Source organism: Carassius carassius, chromosome 23, assembly GCF_963082965.1.
Source record: "Carassius carassius chromosome 23, fCarCar2.1, whole genome shotgun sequence".
Lineage (NCBI taxonomy): Eukaryota > Metazoa > Chordata > Actinopteri > Cypriniformes > Cyprinidae > Carassius > Carassius carassius.
In genome coordinates, this window is record NC_081777.1 from 9,282,900 (window position 1) to 9,302,246 (window position 19,347).

General features: G+C 39.9%; 1 long non-coding RNA gene across 1 annotated transcript in view; it reads right to left on the reverse strand.

Moving 5' to 3' along the window:
• Window positions 1–226: 226 nt before the first annotated feature.
• The window catches only part of LOC132101326 (uncharacterized), a 963,607-nt gene continuing 944,486 nt past the window's right edge, over window positions 227–19,347 (reverse strand). Inside the window, exon 6 of the long non-coding RNA XR_009423158.1 lies at window positions 227–531. This is a non-coding gene — a long non-coding RNA (uncharacterized LOC132101326). The remainder of the gene's footprint in view (window positions 532–19,347) is intronic.

Genomic DNA, 19,347 nt, shown 5'->3' on the forward strand with positions numbered 1-19,347 from the left:
TTAATGGTGTAAAATTACTACATTTCTAGACTAAAATGAACCCAAATTAAGCTAGGCATTAAACCTACAAATCTTGTTCATTTTAAAACCACTTTTACACACAAATAATAACTATCAAAAGGTAAATATTTATTAAAAACAGTCAAAAAGTAACATGTATGTAAGAAGAAATGCAGAAAAGTATGGCATTAACAGCTACAGAGTTGAGCATGTGTATGAATGACAGAGTACACTCCATTTCTACCAAACAACACAGAACAAGCATTTAACATTTTGTTTTTACAAATTAAACACTTACAGCTTGTTTCATAGTCCATGAATACAGATCATGCATCACTGTCAATTTTCATCATCTCTTTACCAAAACTGATGAAGTCATGAAGAAGCCCCATCAGCACAGCATGTGACATCTTCTACATCATCCAGGGCAGCGTCCTCCTTTAAAACCACTGGTGCATCAGTTTAGGGGAAAGGATATTCTCTTCTTTGACCAGCATTCATCCCAGACACCACCTGCTCTTCATCAGTGGCCTAAAAAGAGAAACACATTTGAAGAGAGAAAACATTTAATTGAACTATCCATTTTCAGATAGAGGTGTATTCACATCAGTAAGGATAGGTCTGTTTTATAATTTCAACACTTTGTTTTTGTTTAATGTCTCAGTCCACCACAGCGCTCTAGAATGCTATAATGGCAGCACTAGTGTGAGGGCATGTGATATTGTTTGAATGAATATATTGCTTTCAGAAAGCTACTTCTTTACTGAAACATTAAAACAGGCATGACATTCACATACCTCACAAATGTTCATTTATGTGGAGGGCTGCTAAAGGGTTAGTTCACCAAAAAATTAAAATTGTCATAATTTACTCTCCCCCATGTTGTTCCAGACCCATACAAACTCTGCTAATTTTTGGAACACAAATAAGTATATTAAATATTCTCTTAATTTTTGTCCTCAGGTTGCGGCTCGGCATCGAGATGTCGTTCTCGCACATATGGGGGAGCTGGGTTTGAGACTGAACGCCAGGAAGAGTGTGCTTTCTCCGGTTCAGAGAACCACCTATCTAGGCGTAGTATGGGATTCGACCGCGATGCAGGCACGATTGACCCCTGCTCGTATCGAGTCGATCCTCATCTCAGTCGAGAGAGTCAGAGTAGGCCAGTCACTCAATGTCAAACAATTGTTGGGTCTGATGGCAGCTGCGTCCAACGTGATACCTCTTGGCCTGCTGTACATGAGACCCCTACAGTGGTGGCTCAAGATCAAGGGATTTTCCCAGAGGGGCAATCTACTTCGCACTATCAAGGTCACGCGGCGCTGCCTCTGTGCCTTAGACATGTGGAAGAAACCTTGGTTCTTGAATCAGGGCCCGGTGCTGGGAGCTCCTTGTAGCCGTGTAATACTAGTGACGGACGCATCTCTCACCGGCTGGGGTGCAGTTATGAGTGGCTACCCTGCCCGTGGTCTGTGGAGTGGTCGCCATATAACATGGCATATCATTTGTCTAGAAATGCTAGCAGTTTATCGTGCACTGAAGCACTTCCTCCCAGACCTAAGGGGTCACCATGTGTTGGTGCACACCGACAACACATCGGTGGTCTCTTACATCAACCACCAGGGAGGTCTGCGTTCGCGCCCTTTGTACAAGCTGGCACACCAGATCCTGGTGTGGTCCCAGAGCAAACTCCTCTCATTAAGAGCAGTATATATTCCTGGGAAACTAAATGTGGGAGCAGACATACTGTGGGAGCAGACATACTGTCGAGGCAGGGGCCGAGGCCCGGGGAATGGAGACTTCACCCAGAGGTGGTGAAGCAGATATGGAGAGTATTTGGCAGGGCTCAAGTAGACCTATTTGCGACTCAAGAGACATCACAATGTCCCCTTTGGTTCTCTCTGTTCATCCAGCTCCTCTGGGACTGGACGCTATGGTACAGACCTGGCCGAGGCTTCGTCTGTACGCCTTTCCCCCTATTGCTCTGCTCCCGGGAGTTCTGGCGAGAGTACGCCGGGGCGGGGTCCATCTGTTGTTAGTAGCCCTGTTCTGGCCGGGCCGAGTATGGTTTGCAGATCTAGTCTCGCTCCTCGACGGCTCTCCGTGGGAGATACCGATCAGGACAGACCTACACTCACAGGCACAGGGTACGATAATTCACCCTCGCCCGGAGTTGTGGAAGCTGTGGATGTGGCCCCTGAGGGGGCACAACTGTTAGCAGCTGGTCTCTCAACCAAGGTTGTTGAGACCCTCCTCCAATCCAGAGCTCCCTCAACGAGAAAACTGTACGCCCTGAGGTGGAAACTCTTCACCTCATGGTGCAGAGACCGCCAGTTAGACCCAGCAAACTGCCCAGTTGATACAGTTCTGGAGTTTCTACAGGCTAGGCTCTCTGCAGGGTTGACCCACTCCACGCTGAAGGTCTACGTGGCGGCCATTGCGGCCTACCACGCCCTTCTCGATGGCCAGTCTTTGGGAAGACACCCCCTAGTTACACGTTTCCTCCGCGGTGCGCTGAGGCTGAGACCTCCAGTACGGTCCCGTATTCTCCCGTCGACCTTGGTTGTGATGTTAGAGGCAATGTGCAAACCCCCGTTTGAACCTATTCAAGATATTTCAGACAGACATCTTACACTTAAAACCTCCTTTCTGTTGGCTATCACCTCTCTGCAGAGAGTAGGAGATCTTCAGGCCCTCTCTGTGGCCCCCACTTATCTTGAGTTTGCACCTGGCATGACCGAAGCGTTCATATACCCTCGAGCGGGATATGTTCCTAAGGTTCTCTCTGTTACACCACGACCTGCTGCAGACCTTCTGTCCTCCTCCCTTTCGGGAGCCCGACCAAGCGAAGCTAAATTGTATGTGTCCAGTTCGAGCGCTGGACACATACGTCCACAGAGCTGCCCTGTGGAGAAAAACTGACCAATTGCTTGTATGCTACGGTCCCCCCAAAAGGGGTTCTCCTGCTTCTAAGCAGACTAGTCGTTGGATAGTCAAGGCTATCAACGCCACATATGAGTCCTCTGGTCGTCCCCCGCTGTCGGGAGCAAAGGCTCACTCTACTCGGGGTATGGCGGCCTCCAAGGCCTTCCTAGCAGGTGTATCCATGCTGGACATCTGCAATGCTGCGGGGTGGTCCACGCCTTCTACGTTTGTTTAATTCTATGGCCTAGACATGCCAGTCACTCCAGGCGCTTCTGTCCTCTCATCCTAAGCTGTGCTCTTCGGATACACACTAGGCAGGGGTTTGATAGTCTGGCGGCGTTGGTACTCGTTCCCCAAAGCGCATTTGATGCAGCTCGAGTTCCTGAAGAGGAACGCCTCTAGGTTACGTATGTAACCCTAGTTCCTCGAGGGAACGAGATGCTGCGTCTCGGAGCCATACCCCCAGCACCCCTGCTGGCTCTTGCTGGTACTCGAAGCTGACGCCAGCTGCGCGGCACGTGCTTTTATAGCTTCCTGTTCACTTACATCACCCCGCCTGTGACGTCACGCTCTTCCATTGGACTGATTACACACAATATTCAGAGTTGCTCACGCTGGGTGCGTTCCCCAAAGCGCATTGACGCAGCGTCTCGTTCCCTCGAGGAACTAGGGTTACATACGTAACCTAGAAACGTTTTATATTAAATATTGCAATTTCAAATGAAAATACCAACATGATCGTTTTATAAAGTATGCGTTCATATGTGTTAAGGGCTAAATTTTCGCTGGAGGAAGAAACAGCATTGGTGTGATGAGCATAGGGTTGCCAACCTTCAGCAAATTGATAACTTTCCCATTCAGTCCTACATCTGGAGATTTTTGTGTTCAAAGGGCAGATGTGACCTCTACATGTTTTAAACTGTGCAGGTATGTTTACCGGATGCTGCGCTTGTGTGAAAGGGTATTAACAGCACGGGCTCGGGAGACTCCGTCGATATGGAAACAAAGACACCAAAATCACGCACAAATGAGATTCTCTTCTTATGAAACTGATTTCATTATAATTGTTATTAGTATTATAAACAGTGCAGAATACTTTTTGTTTATTAAAATATGTGTTGGCCTTTGTAAAATACAGGACAAAATGCATAATTTTACCATTAAATATGGGACGAGAACACATTGAAAACTTTACAGTAGATGGGAAACTGACTGCTCCCTCATGACCTTTTGACCTTTATTCATGAAAAAGAACTGCACAGATACAGATATTATAATCTTAACCGTAATAAACCCACAAATTATGTCCTTTCTACTTCTGTTTCTAATCTCTGCGGATTGAAGAGCATGCTTAAAGACAGTGAGGAGATGAAGTTTGATGCACTTTCATATGAAATTAAGTGACTGACTCTGGGGCAATCACAAATTTGTATACAGTTTATGGAGCTAATTGCTTTAGCCCCGCTTTTTGGAGAACCAGACAAATATTTCAGTCGATCGCTCAGGCATTAAGTGACACCGATATGAGGCACCGAAATCTGCGTTCTGATTGGGTTCGGTGCATGGGTGCCATATTGGCACCGGGTTTTGTTACCCAACCCTAAGTTCACTTGCCTTAAACTGTCTCTCCATCTCTTCCAAAGAAGCTGAGAAAATATCTTCCTCACACAAGCAGGCTTCTATGTCCTTAACTCCACAGTTAGTTTAAGTTCTGCTAAGAAAGAAGGGACATCAATAGTTAAAATATGGACATTTAATTATACTGTTGTTGCATCAAAATGAAGTAAACAGGCAGAAAACAACAGAAACATTTATTTTCTAAAAATAACTCATATCAGTCTCAAAAGAATGAAGTTATCTTGTCTCTGGATTTCAACATCTACAAAAACAAACATTCCTTTAGTCTTAGTAAAAAAAAATGATAACATGTTGGAATTCTGAAGTTTAACATTACTTGCCTTAAACTGAAAAAAAAGTGTTCCTGTAGCTCAGTTGGTAGAGCAATGCGTTATCAAGCGCAAGGTTGGGGGTTTGATTCCCTGGGAACACATGATAGGTTAAAATTGATAGCCTGAATGCACTGTAAGTCGCTTTGGATAAAAGCGTCTGCTAAATGCATAAATTTAAAACTTAATTTAAATTTTTTTTTATTTAATTTAAATTTAATTTAAACTGTCTTTCCCTCTCTTCTGAAAAAGCTGATCACACTGCCTCCTCCTCACACAAGCAGGCTTCTGTGTCTTTAACTCTCGGCGTGAGAGAGTCTGAAATATTACATGTGAAATATACTTTTACCAATTACCACTTCAACAGCCTCAAAATAATTAGGCTAGTGTTTATTACACAACGCCGTTTCCTTTAGGAAACTAAAGTACATTCAGTTAAAAATAAGATAACAAATTACCATGAGTGTAACTGTAACCACAACCATCTATTAACACCTCAAAAAGTGCAGATATTGTAAAATCTAAATGTAAATATGACATAAGTCTTAGTAATACTCACAGATGTTATATTAAAATTAATGTTAACGTTACCTCTTCCGTTTAGTAAAAGAGGCCGTTAAGACCTCCATTTCTGAGGCAAAAACCGCGTCTGCGTATTTTACAATATAACCACTTTTATTTCTGCCTTTCACGATACCTCAAAATACTCCCGGACATAAACAATGAATGATTACTTTACATTTTGAATCTTTACTTACCATAATGTCTTTCACTCACTTCTCGCTTCTTTCACGGTGAGAAAATGGCAGCTTCTCGCACTGGAGACGTACGATTTTAACGTGACATGCATGCTCTCCTTCACGTCCGTGTTCCCAACACAGCGCCGCTGGGTTATAATCGAGACCAATTATCAACCCAAATTTGGGTTAAAACAACCCAACATCCTACCCAGCGGTCTCAACCCAGCATTTGGGTTGAAAAAACAACCCAGCATTTTTTTAAGTGTACCAAAGCTTTGTGCGCAAACATACAGACTATAGACAAAGTAATTTATGCATCATATTTTGTTTTTCAAAAGAGCCTCTTGGCTCTCTGTAAGGCTAATGTTGCTAAAGCTACCATTGTCTCTGCCCGTTTTCACCAATGCTGCCTTTATGTGCTAACAGAATGCTCATAAATAGGAATGTGGTAATATCACGTTATTGGGGTCACTTAAACCCACAGGAAAACCATGGACTTGGCAACACTGAAGCTCCACTCATCAGAAAAGGGAGGCGGGAGAAGCAGCTCATTTTCATTTAAAGGGGACAAACAGAAATAACGCGTTTTGGCTCATACCCTAAAAATGTCAATTTCAACAAGCTATACAAATTTATCTGTGGGGTATTTTGAGGTAAAACTTCACATACACACTCTGGGGACAACAGAGAACAATTTAAAATATTGTCTCAATGCATTCTATGCCACCTTTAAGTTATATATTGTATTTATGCAAATAGCAGAATTAAATTTATGTCAATATATAATAAACCTTTTTCTCTGTTGAATACAAGGAAAGATAACTCATCAGAAATTGAGGATCAGTTTTCATGGCAACACCTTAGTTTGGGGACAAATTCTCGGTATTAACTAGTTGCTTCTTAACATGCATATTACTAGCATATTGGCTGTTTATTAGTACTTCTAAAGCACATATTTTTGCCATATTCTGCAAGACCATAATACCTAAACTTGACAATTACATTACTAACTATTAATAAGGTGTAATTTGGAGTTTATTGAGGCAAAAGTCATAGTTAATAATAAAAGTGTAGTAAAATTATCTTTCAACAGTCCAAAAGATGTCAAATAAAGCACATTCATCCATAATAAAACCGCACCTAATGTGCCTAAAGGGGGTAAAATGTAGTGAATTGATGCATTTTTGTAAAAAAAAAACATTTAAAATATCACAAACACTTTTTTCACACTTCCACTAACTGTCATACGCAGAAGCCATTCTCTGCCCACTGCCATCCTAAAGCTTGGAAGAGCAAGGACACATTTTTATATAACTCCAATTGGATTCATCTGAAAGAAGAAAGTCATATACACCTAATCCTTGAGGGTGAGAAAAACATGGATGAATTTTAATTTTAGTGTGAACTAACCCTTCAAAAGTGACATGTAGTCACCAAGCTAAAGTGTGACCATTTTCATTTAGTTCGTTATTGATAATTTTACTCAATATTGGGAATGTACTGGTGTATCCTACGACACTATAATCACTGTAATTAAAATATGCACAGACTCGCATATACACAGTCCAAATGAAAAGCTATTGCATAAATAAATAGCGAGGTGGATGAGGGTTGAATCACACAGATAAGGACAGACACAAAGCTTGTGACTCAGAGTCTACATTGTTTATGTATGTGTGTGAGCTGGTCTTTGGTTTCATCCCCAGGAGTGGCATCCCTCCACATCCCAGCCTGTCCATCGACCAGTATGCACAGGGGTCGCTGTGACGACCAGGCTCCAGTCGCCACGGAGACGGACAGACGACCCCGCCCTAGCCCCTGCGCTTTCTCATGTTACAGAGAGGCACGACCCTGCGCCTGCCATAAGGTCACGGGCCGCACAGTCCCTCTGGTACCCTGGCAGTGGCCAAATATCTTGCACTCTGTCCACCTGCCAATCTCCTCTGCTCCACAGATGGCTCCATATTTCAGATTTATCACCGAAAAGCAAAGCCCTTCTTTAAAGGTCAGCCTTTTAAAAGCTGTCCGATCAATGGGACTATTCCTGCAGGTGTGGTCATGTGGAGTATGTGTGTGAGTATGTGTGCTTGCTGTGTGTTTAGTACTAGTCAGATTTTTTATGATGGATAAATGTTGTTGTCTCGCTGATGTGTCTTGAGGTGCTGTATCTTAATAATCTGCCTGACCCCTTTGTCCTCCATCTGACCATCTCCATGGCCTCACGCTGGACCATGCTACTAATAATATAATAAATACTTTAGAATGTCATTAGCTCATCAAATTTATGTATATTATCTCAAATCCTCCGGGTTTTTTCGGTGAGCTCGGCAAGAGTTATTTTTCAGATGATCAATAACTGAATTGCTTTTAGTTTGGTGCAGCCATGGGTGACATCTGTTCACAAAAGCCTAACAGACTTCACGTCGCTGACACAAACCGCTTGAATTTCACCAGCTACAGTCATCATTAAAGGAATAGTTCACCCAAAACTGAACATTATATCAACATTTACTCTCCCTCATGTCGATCCAAAAGGAACACAACATAAGTATTTTGAATAAATGTGATGGTTGCTCTTTTTTATGCAGTTGCAATGAATGAAGATTGCATCTTTAAAGCTTCAAAAAGCCCACACAGCACCATAAAAGTATCATAAATGTGGGCTATATGACTTCTGAAGTTAATGGTCAAATTAATGGTTCCAGACAGGTCTTGACCTCATTGCCAAAAAAATAAAATAAAAATCAGTTATTTCAAAAGTCCTTACAGCCTCATTCAACAAAATAACCAAAACCCCAAAACCTACAACAAAACTGAACAAGCAAATTAATATAATGAAAAATCGGTTAAAAATTACAAATTATTTTCATGTTTTTGCCACAAAATTACATTTTATTTTATATGAAAAGCACATACTCTTTTACTCTCGCTCTCTCCCTTTAAAAAGCACATACTTTTTGCCTCTGTTGTTGGAGCAATTAAACTTACAGTTTCGCTGTTAGTTGAGAGACTGCTCTCTCTCTATCTAACAATTTCATTAATCACTGCATTAGTCTGCGATCAACGGCTCAAGCCTTTGTTACTAGGTCTAAAATGTCATTTTGGAATCAGGAGATGTTGGATGAGATGCATAAGAAATTAATTCTACAAAAAAAAAGTATTGAGGACATCAACCTGAATAATGTCTTGTATGGCGGGAGATGCAAATGACAGACACAGTGTCCTCAGAGAGGCTTTTATTAACAGAAAATCAACATAAAATGTCCAAAACCTGGAATAAAGAGTCCAAAGGGGAAATAGTGTTCAAAATAAACAGGGGATCTGGTGTCCTTGTTGTACTGCGGGGTTCGTGAAGGTGGGGCAGTTTTTGGGAAGGAAGGGTCCAGGTAAGGAGCGGAGTCCAGTGGGCGCTCGTGCTCCCATTTCCGGCCCAGGGTGCAAGGTGTGAAAGCTTCTTCCAGCGGCATCATCCTTCTTTGCCCAGGGTGCATCCTGGCCCAATGGCCATGCAGTTTTCGTCCAGACCAAGGGTCCGGCGCCTTGCCTCTTTTTTTGGCACGTAGATGCCTCAGCTCTCCCTTCTTGGACCCATGAGGACATCAGCGTACATGCACGGGGGAAAAGAATGTTCTCTCGAGGAGAGGAGTGCTCAGCATTTCAACAGCGGTGATGATTAGGCTTCATTTGCTTCAGTTTTGCCTCATCACATGCCGCCAGAACAAGTTTATTCTGCGCCCCTCCTCAAGGGCCAATGTGATGATTATAATTACAGAGGGGGCAGTTGACTTGTCACATCCTCCCCCAAGCATCATCCCAATCATACGGCAGCCATCTACACGGGAGTGCTACCTTCCTTGACTAGGCTCCAGTTGTCGGAGTGGGCGGGGCCGGGATGCCTCTCCTGGAAGCTCTCACATCACGCAGAAACAGGGACAGAGAAAGTGGGTTTTAGTCGACAGCCTCAACCAACCACAGGGTAAGTGACAGTAGAAGAAATATCACTTACCCCTTTTGTGGCTGGTAGGCTATTTCCATCATTCCTCCATCCCAGTGTCGGTTTTCCCAAACTTTTACGAGATAGAGGGGATGATGTCATCAGGTGTTGCCCAACTGTGCTGTCTAGGTTCCACCTTGCCTGCATTCTCCACCAATGTGGCAGAAGGAGCAAACATCTGTTTTCGGGCATCTGTTCTCGGGCATCTGTTCCGGATGCCTCCTGGACGCCTTCCCGGGAAGGTGTTCCGGGCACGTCCCACTGGGAGGAGACCCCGGGGAAGACCTAGGACACGCTGGAGAGACTATGTCTCCCGGCTGGCCTGGGAACACCTCGGTGTCCCCCCAGAAGAGCTGGAGGAAGTGTCTAGGGAGAGGGAAGTCTGGGGTTCTCTGCTTAGACTGCTGCCCCCGTGACCCGGCCCCGGATAAGCGGAAGAAGATGGATGGATGGATGGATGGATAGTTCACAAAACCTGTCTGAAAGATTTATTCATAAATTGAAATGATCATTGAGGATGTTTACATGCACCCAAATACACTGATATTTATCTAAAATCATTTTAAGTTATTTCCCTGTGGTGACACCAAAAACGTGCACATCCATGTTTTCCACTTAGAGAGTTCTATGAGATTTGTAATACTGAATTATTAAAACCCACAGATTATTCCAAAATGTCAGTGGGAAACGTTCTCTTACGTATGAAATGAGCATTTTGTCTGCATTTTGGGGTAGAGAAAGAGTCAGAATATACGATATACCATCTCTTCCGCCTACAACATCTAGTTCCGGTTGGATATGCTTAAATTAAGGATGCTCCTATTTATGTACAATGTGATGAGTCAGCTGCCTCCTTCCTGATTATCATCGGCACCCCGTACCGCTGTTTAAAAGCCCAACGCGCCTCTCCTTGGGAGACCGGTCTCTTCCCCGTGCATGCATACTGGTGTCCTCGTGGGTCCAGGAAGAGTGTGTTGAGGGACTCCCGCGCCACCAGAGACCTGAGCTGCCGGACCCGCGATCCGGATGAGAACCGCACCCGTTTATACGGCCGACGGGCCAGGATGACAGCGGCGGTGATGAGGCTCCATTTCCTTCAGGTGTGCCCCATCACACGCCGCCAGCCCTGACTCGTCTAGCACCCATCCTCTCACACACCCACTCCAGTCGGGAGCCTGGTGAAGGGCGGCGATTTAGGACGAGGTGCCGATGTCAATCAGGGAGGAGGCAGCTGACTCGTCACAACATTTACTGTACACATTGAGCCATCATAGCTAACTGCTCACTGGAAGGGGAGATTGTCATTGAATAAATTTCTCACACAAATTTATGTTATGACTTCAGAGGACTTGGATTATATTGCTCAATGAGCAATGTTATTATCCTTTTATGCTGTTTTATGTCGTTTTTGGAGCCTGAAGTCCTTATGTATCCCTGTCATTTCTGTGTACATACTGAGATATATATGTAGTAACAATTTGGTTTCTTAAATACACAAAAGGTGAAGAAGATCATTCAGCGGTTCAGTTGTGTGTCCTGGTGATTCGCACAGATGCTGTTTGTCAGAATTATGTTAGACCTGCACGTCCAAACATTCCCGTTACGTTTCGCTAACCTTCTTAGACAGGGGCACAAAGGACATATAGAGTACTGAGTGGGAATTTGGATTCAAAAGCTTTTCTAATTGAATTTCCTGTCCGAACATTCAGGAAGCTTCTCTCTCTATCTCTCTATCTATCTTTCTATATGTCTCTGACTTGGTCACAATGTCATAGTAGTGCGCCTTCACCGTGGGGTTAATTTAATTGGTTTCGTAAATGCCGCAATGAATTTGTTCAGATTCTTTAAGCATTATTGTTCCTACAAGTATTAAATATGAACTTTCCAATAGGTTAATACAATATTACAAAAATATATGGTTGTTTTAGGGATGATACACAGAAGACACTGTCAAACTAGCCCATTGAATTAATGCAAACGTTGTGTTTATATTGTATATTTCCAGTGACTCACCATATGTCTTACAGTAAATAGATTTCATTATACAACAAGAGAAAATAACTGTAAACAGTTCCCTCGGCCAACATATTTCTCAATAAAGCAACTGTTTATTGAATAATGTTTTAATTAGACCTTTTTCATTATAATTTCAGGCTCCTACCTGTCAGTGTTTAAAACTACAGGCCCCATTGATGTAGAGTTCAGCTGGAGTTTAAAGAGAAACAGCGCATACTTTGCTAACACAATAACACACATTTATAACGAAATCACATCATACACAAGGGTTGAGTGGATGCCAATTGAAATCATGTTGTTTAAGGTCAGAAAGACAGAAAACCCAAACAGTGTGTCTGTCTGTGAGAAATTACTCCTTCCAAATCGTAAGACACAAATAGAGAGAAACTACAAACTGAAGACTGTCTTTCATGCTGGTGCTCTCAATGGAATTACAGTGGAGATATTCAGTTAGAAAAGTATTTTCCAATGCTCTGGTTAATTTAAAGGTGCAATGCTTTGGATTTTAAAATACTTTCTCAAACCCCATTTTGGGAGAAAAGGTTAAACTGTGGTTTACACTACACAACTGTTCTACTCTCTTTTTATTCAGAACACATGAACAGATTAGAAGACCCTAACAAAAACAGAACTGTCAATTTAATCAGTTCATTTAAATAGACAGACACAGACGGACAGACAGACAGACAGACAGACAGACAGACAGACAGATAGATAGATAGATAGATAGATAGATGAACCTATTGTAGATGTTCTTATGTCAGAAATTCACATATTCAGTGATCCAAAGTAATGAAGAAAGTTACTATAATGCGGAATTTTTATACTCAATTATGCAAATGAAAATCATATTTGGGTCTTAACTGTACGTGATTTGTAAATGAAATTTGCAGGAATATGTAAGCTGTTTAAGCCCATTCTATGAAATGCATGGATATTTTCAATGGTATAGACAATTGTTTGGGGTAGACTCATAAATCATAATTTTCAAGCTCCAAGTACACACATATAAAAATCTATAAATACAATTTTGGTAACATTTTAGTATAGGGACCAATTACCAGTTGCTTAAAAAACATGCCTATTATTAACATATGTGACCCTGGACCATAAAACCTTGTGAAAAAAAAAAAAAAAAAATATTAAGTCTTAAGTCATATGGGTATATTTGTAGCAATACAACTTCATTGGGACAACTTTAAAGGTGGGGTATGTATTTTTTCAAAAACCCTTGAGAAAACTGAGTTGGGCTAAGTAGCCAATCAGCAGTAAGGGGCATGTGCACTCACGATGTGAAGCATAGAGCGTTCAGTGCACAGGATGGACATTATAGAGATAGAGATGGCGGATAAAAAACAAAATAGGAAAATATCTATGGAACAAAAGAAGGCTTACAAAAAGGCAAGAAGTGGGAACCTTGTAAATACTGCGTCAGCTTTCCAGCGCTGGAGAGAACTCATGCAGTGGCAGAGCCAGGATGTTTTCATATGGCTAGCCAGGGAGGGGCCCGCAACCAGTCCGGGGTGGCACAAAAATCTTCATTATTTTAATATAAAAATATGTTTGATTATAATTTACTGGAATGTTTTAGTGCCTAAAACACAAATGAGTACAATTAATTTCTACTTAACTGTAATTGAGATATTTGTGAATTAGATCAAGTAATACTTAGTGAACATGACAGTTTTTGTATAGCGTTATTGCTCATTCAGCTTCTCAAAACTTCCAAATGGCTGCTCTCCAACATTGTATACTCATGGATGAGACATGCAGATAGTGATAAAAATGTGTAAAAGTCCGGAAGTCAACAGTAGACATAAATGCCAGAATATAAAATTATTATATGCATTTAAATGGTTTAATTTTCACATATTTTCTAGTATCAGTGCACTGTGCTCACATTTATTTGTGCATAATTACAAATAAAAAAATACATATCAGCTTGTGCCTTATATTGTGATCTTGAATTGCAGAATATAAAAACCGGATTCCAAAAAAGTTGTGACACTGTACAAATTGTGAATAAAAACAGAATGCAATGCTGTAGAAATTTCTAATTTCAATATTTTATTTAGAAGACAACATAGATGACATGTCAAATGTTTAAACTGAGAAAATGTATAATTTTAAGGGAAAAAAAAAAGTTGACTTTAAATTCATGGCATCAACACATCTCAAAAAAGTTGGGACAAGGCCATGTGTGGCTATGTGGCATTCCCTCTTCTTTTTATTACAGTCTGCAAACGTCCGGGGACTGAGGAGACAAGTTGCTCAAGTTTAGGAATAGGAATGTTGTCCCATTCTTGTCTAAGACAGGCTTCTAGTTGCTCAACTGTCTTAGGTGTTATTTGTCGCATCTTCCTCTTTATGATGTGCCAAATGGTTTCTATGGGCGAAAGATTTGGACTGCAGGCTGGCCATTTCAGTACCCGGATCCTTCTTCTATGCAGCCATGATGTTGTAATTGATGCAATATGTGGTCTGGCATTGTAATGTTGGAAAATGCAAGGTCTTCCCTGAAAGAGACGATGTCTGGATGGGAGCATACAGTTTGTTGTTCTAGAACTTGGATATACCTTTCAGCATTGATTGTGCCTTTCCAGATGTGTAAGCTGCCCATGCCACACGCATTCATGCAACCCCATACCATCAGAGATGCAGGTTTCTGAACTGAGTGCTGATAACAACTTGGGTTGTCCTTGTCCTTTTTAGTCTGGATGACATGGTTTTCCACTTTGCCACAGTCCATTTTAAATGAGCCTTGGCCCATAGAAAACGCTTGGGCTTCTGAAACGTGTTTAGATATGGCTTCTTTTTTGATCTATAGAGATTTAGCTGGCAACAGCAAATGGCATGGTGAATTGTGTTCACTGACAATGTTTTCTGGAAGTATTCCTGAGCCCATGTTGTGATTTTATTGTAGATGATGATAACTTCAAACTCTTTTCTCTGATAAACTCTTTTCTGATATTGCTCCACTATTTTTCGGCGCAACATTGGGGGAATTGGTCATCCTCTGCCCACCTTGACTTATGAGGGATACTGCCACTCTGATGGGCTCTTTTTATACCCAATCATGTTGCCAATTGACCTAATAAGTTGCAAATTGGTTCTCCAGCTGTTCCTTATATGTACATTTAACTTTTCTGGACTGTTATTGTTACCTGACCCAACTTTTTTGGAATGTGTAGCTCTCATGAATCCAAAATGAGCCAATATTTAGCATGACATTTTCAAAATGTCTCACTATCAACATTTGATATGTTATCAATATTCTATTGTGAATCAAATGTAAGTTTATGAGATTTGTAAATTATTCCAGTCATTTTTTAATCACAATTTGTCCAGAGTCCCAAGTTTTTTGGAATCGGGTTTGTATTTTAGTACATGCATTTGAGAGATGTTCTTGTGTGCTGCGTATACATGCACAGTTTTCAGCTTTAATCACCATTTTGGTGATTTCATTAATTAGCTGATGACAGAACTAGGTAGGTATGCTCATAGTTTCTTGTGCGGGTTATTTATGATGAAGTGACATAGAGCGTGTGCCACATATTTGCGTACCGTTGAAGAGTGTGTGGCGTGAGCACAGGAAAATGGTTGATGGGACAAGAAAGTGTGTTTTACTGATATATAGTCTAACAACAACTCTTCGCAGTTCACAGTTGTTCTAGTGAAGCTCATGCTGACTCACGCCTGATGCTGAGGTGAAGCTGAAGTGCGCGTCTGAAAATTCTTCCTGTTGATGTGGTCATAAAGAGATACGGCAGTTCCGCATCTTAATAAATGCATTTCTTGTCTGGAAAAAAAGGGACAAAAACTGCAAAAAATTATTTTGAGTAATAATTTTACTGGCCAACCCCTGGCTCCGCCCCTGAACTCAAGGAGCAGGAAGGCCTGTGATCGGATGCTGAAGTTGCTTTGTTTCTTCTTGATAGGTGAGTGATTGGTTTTGCTTTGTTTCACAGAACTAATATATGTTGTTAAAACACATATATGCATGTTAAAACACACATTACTACCAAAACATTTGACCTGTATTACCATTGTAACACACATTGCTTTCACTTACTGATGACATCATACCGTGTATCATATCGTTGGCTGGGTTGCATGTATGTGTGGGGCAAAGCTATCAAAATAGGGGCGATACCCTTGTGGGGTAGGGGTGTTTTTTTTTTTTGGTGATTTGAAATATCAACATTGGCTACCAGAAATCACTAACCCTACCTTTAAATTTGATTTTCTCTACAGTTTTTTTTTATTTGCACCCTCAGATTCCAGATTTTCAAATAGTTGTATCTCGGCCAAATATTATCCTATCCTAACAACCCATACATCAATGAAAACTGTATTTATTTAGCTTCCATAAAATAGCTAAATCTCAATTTTAAAATAATTGACCCTTATGACTGGTTTTGTAGTCCAAAGTCACATATTGGCTGTTTATTAGTGCTTATACTAATACTTGTATAGCTAATACTTGTAGGCCTACTTAGAGCACATACTCTGTATGACCATATTCTCCATCCCAAATCGTACCCAATACATACATTTAACAATTACCTTACTTGCTATTAATAAGCAGCAAATTATGAGTTTATTGAGACAAAAGTTGTACTTAATGGTTTGTTAATAGTGAGAATTGGACCTTAAAATAAAGTGTTACCAACATTTTCTACAGGTAAGCTTGAAATACCATTTTTTTTTAAATGGGGATTCCTTTTGTTGAAATCTACTCAAACATGTTGCAATCGTGTTCAAAAGATTGCTATGCACTATACAAGTCATTATTCTTTTAGTGAGGAGGGTTTGAGCAATATTCAGATTTAAAGGGTTAGCAGGATTAATTTCCATGTTATTTTCCGGGGAAAATTATTTTCATTTTGATTTTCAGGTGGGGAAAAAAACTTGTCATTTTGATTATCAAAGAAGTGTGAGTCTATCAGTAGATAAAATAAATAAATGTGTCAAGAAATGTATCAACAGCAATGAATACCTAAATGAAAATCTATCAAATTAAAGTTATAGCTTAGATCAGCTATTTCAAATATATATTTTAAATTAAAACTTTAACATACAATTTTTAAAAAGTGTATTGTAACTTAATCCCACCAATTTCTCCTGTGAACTGCTTCTTTTTGATGATAGTTTTTAGTTTTTTTTTTTTTCTTAAGGCTGCAAAGTGTGTGCCTAATTCACACAATAATGTTTGCAATAGAATCATCCATCCCCCTTCTTTTTGAGAGGTCATGCTGCATTGCCTCCCTTGTTTAAGGGTCAAAGTTCAACTATTTTTAAAAGACTCTGTAAAATCAACAATTAATTACTAATACAATGTGCCACACGCTACATCAAAGACTGCTGACTGGTTAAAACCACATATAGCTAAGGCAAGCAATATGTTTGTGGGTTCTTTTGAAGTCCTTATGTAAATATAGAAGTATGAGAGTCAAGTAATAAGACTCAATAAGCTGCGTGTAACAGAGATCTTACTATGGTTAAGGGGATTTGTTAGGCATGACAGCAAGCAGACTGTATTAAAATCAATGCAAAGCCAGGCCTTGAGTGAATTTTTAGCTTTACTTAAAAGTGGTGACAACAACAATATGGTAAAAAGACAATAAATGTGAATATAGTTTCAGTTCATATAGAAATATATTTCATAATTGCATAATTCAATCATTTGGCAACGTTGATTTTTATGAAGCAATATATTTTAGTATCCTTTCAAATAAATGTATAACTCAGATAGTAATAAAACAATGCAGAATTAAATAAAACATTAATGCAATATAACTAAATATATTCTGTGTTCCATGGATCCAAATGAACATATTGGAAAAGTTAAGTTGATCTCATGATAAAACATAAAGTTGCAATTTTATAAAATTTGTATTGTATTCATTCCTGGTTATAACAAAAATGAGAGCATGAACCGTTACTGCTACATGGTACAAATTTGCTAAAATGCAATCAGTTTCAAAATCTCTTGAGAGTTTATTGGGATATTTTAAAAACCATCTGAGCTAATGTCACACTACTACGTAAATCTTTATAAGTTCCCAATTTTGCTATCTATTCTGCTTTCTATCATGAAAAAGCAACAGACTCATACAGAAGGCTGTAGAACACACCATGGGCAGTGCTGTAGCTTCTCTCTTCATCAGATCTCCATTACAGCGTTGCACTGCTTATTCGTTAGGACACATTTAAAGCAGCCAATAAAATAACAACTAATTGGCAATCTGCTTAATTAAAAGCAGCCTTTGTTGTCACTGTTACTAAGATAAATGAAATAATCAGCTTAACACTAATGAGAGATTATCTGATTATAGGCTGCTATATATAACAAGCCGACTAATGTTAGAAGAGGGAGACAAAACTGTGCATGTGTGAGTGAGACACACACACACACACACACACACACACACACACACACACACACACACACACACACACACACACACACACACACACACACACACACACACACACACACACAACACACACACACACACACACACACACAGAGAGAAACATCCACAGAGAAATGCTTTTACAGATTCAGAATTGTAAAATGAATTGCAACTTAACCATTAAAAATGTGTAATTACAAATATATTTAAATGCATGAAATACAAGTTTGAATATAAATGGCATTTAAGTCTATTTCAGCTTTTCATAATTCAATAAAATGACATTTGGCAGTGCACTCAAACCACACAATGTTTCTAAGACAATAGAAGTAATTATGAAATATAAAGATTTACTTAAGATGTACTTAAGTATTTTCAAAAAAGAAACAGAAAAAAGAAATTTATACATTTAATATAAATTTAAGCTATAATATAATTTTATTGAATTGCAATTAACATGCAATTAAGTGTCTGAAAACATTAAATTAATGTTTATTGTAAATTTTAACTGACTGTCAGCTTGTGCTTCAGTAATTATAGTTAATTAGATAATATCAGTCTTTGATGATTTTGTTAAGAATTAAACAGTTACACTTCACTCAGTTTACAAAACATTCCCTGTGGCCCTAGTAGTAAACAGTTAGAATAGTCTGCACTTTTTGCATAATTTGCATCATGTCTTTATTCTGCAATAATATAAGCCATTATAATTAGTATTTGGAGTGAGAATGTCCATGCAGTGAACGTGGCCTTTAATATGGTCATGTATGTGTAGACGTGTGTGTGCAGTACAGATTGACTGAATGGCATAACGCTCTGCTCTGATACACTGAGCTGTTGCTTTGATCAAACTTTCATCAAAAAGCTTTAAACCCTTCCAACAATCAGAGCTGCTAAATATGGACCCCAGTCAAAGTAGTTTAAAAGGGCAGACACACACACATATGAATGCACAGACACATCTGTGCTATTACAACACATTAGAGTTGTTGAGACTCACATCACCTAAACAACCGAATGTTTAGAACATGTCAGCATTTCAAATAGTCCTTATGCTTCTGAACAATGGTGGACAATAATGGAGTAGCTTTACCTCGCTACTGTACTTAAGTAAATTGTTCAAGTATCTGTACTTTAATGGAGTTGTTTATCTTTAGTAACTTTTACTTTTACTTCACTACATTCCAAAGCATAAGCTCGTACTCTTTACTTCGCTACATTTCATAAAACATATGGATACATCTTATAATATATCACATGCTCTGACACGCAGAAGCAGTGTCTGACTCAAGAACGAACTGATTCTT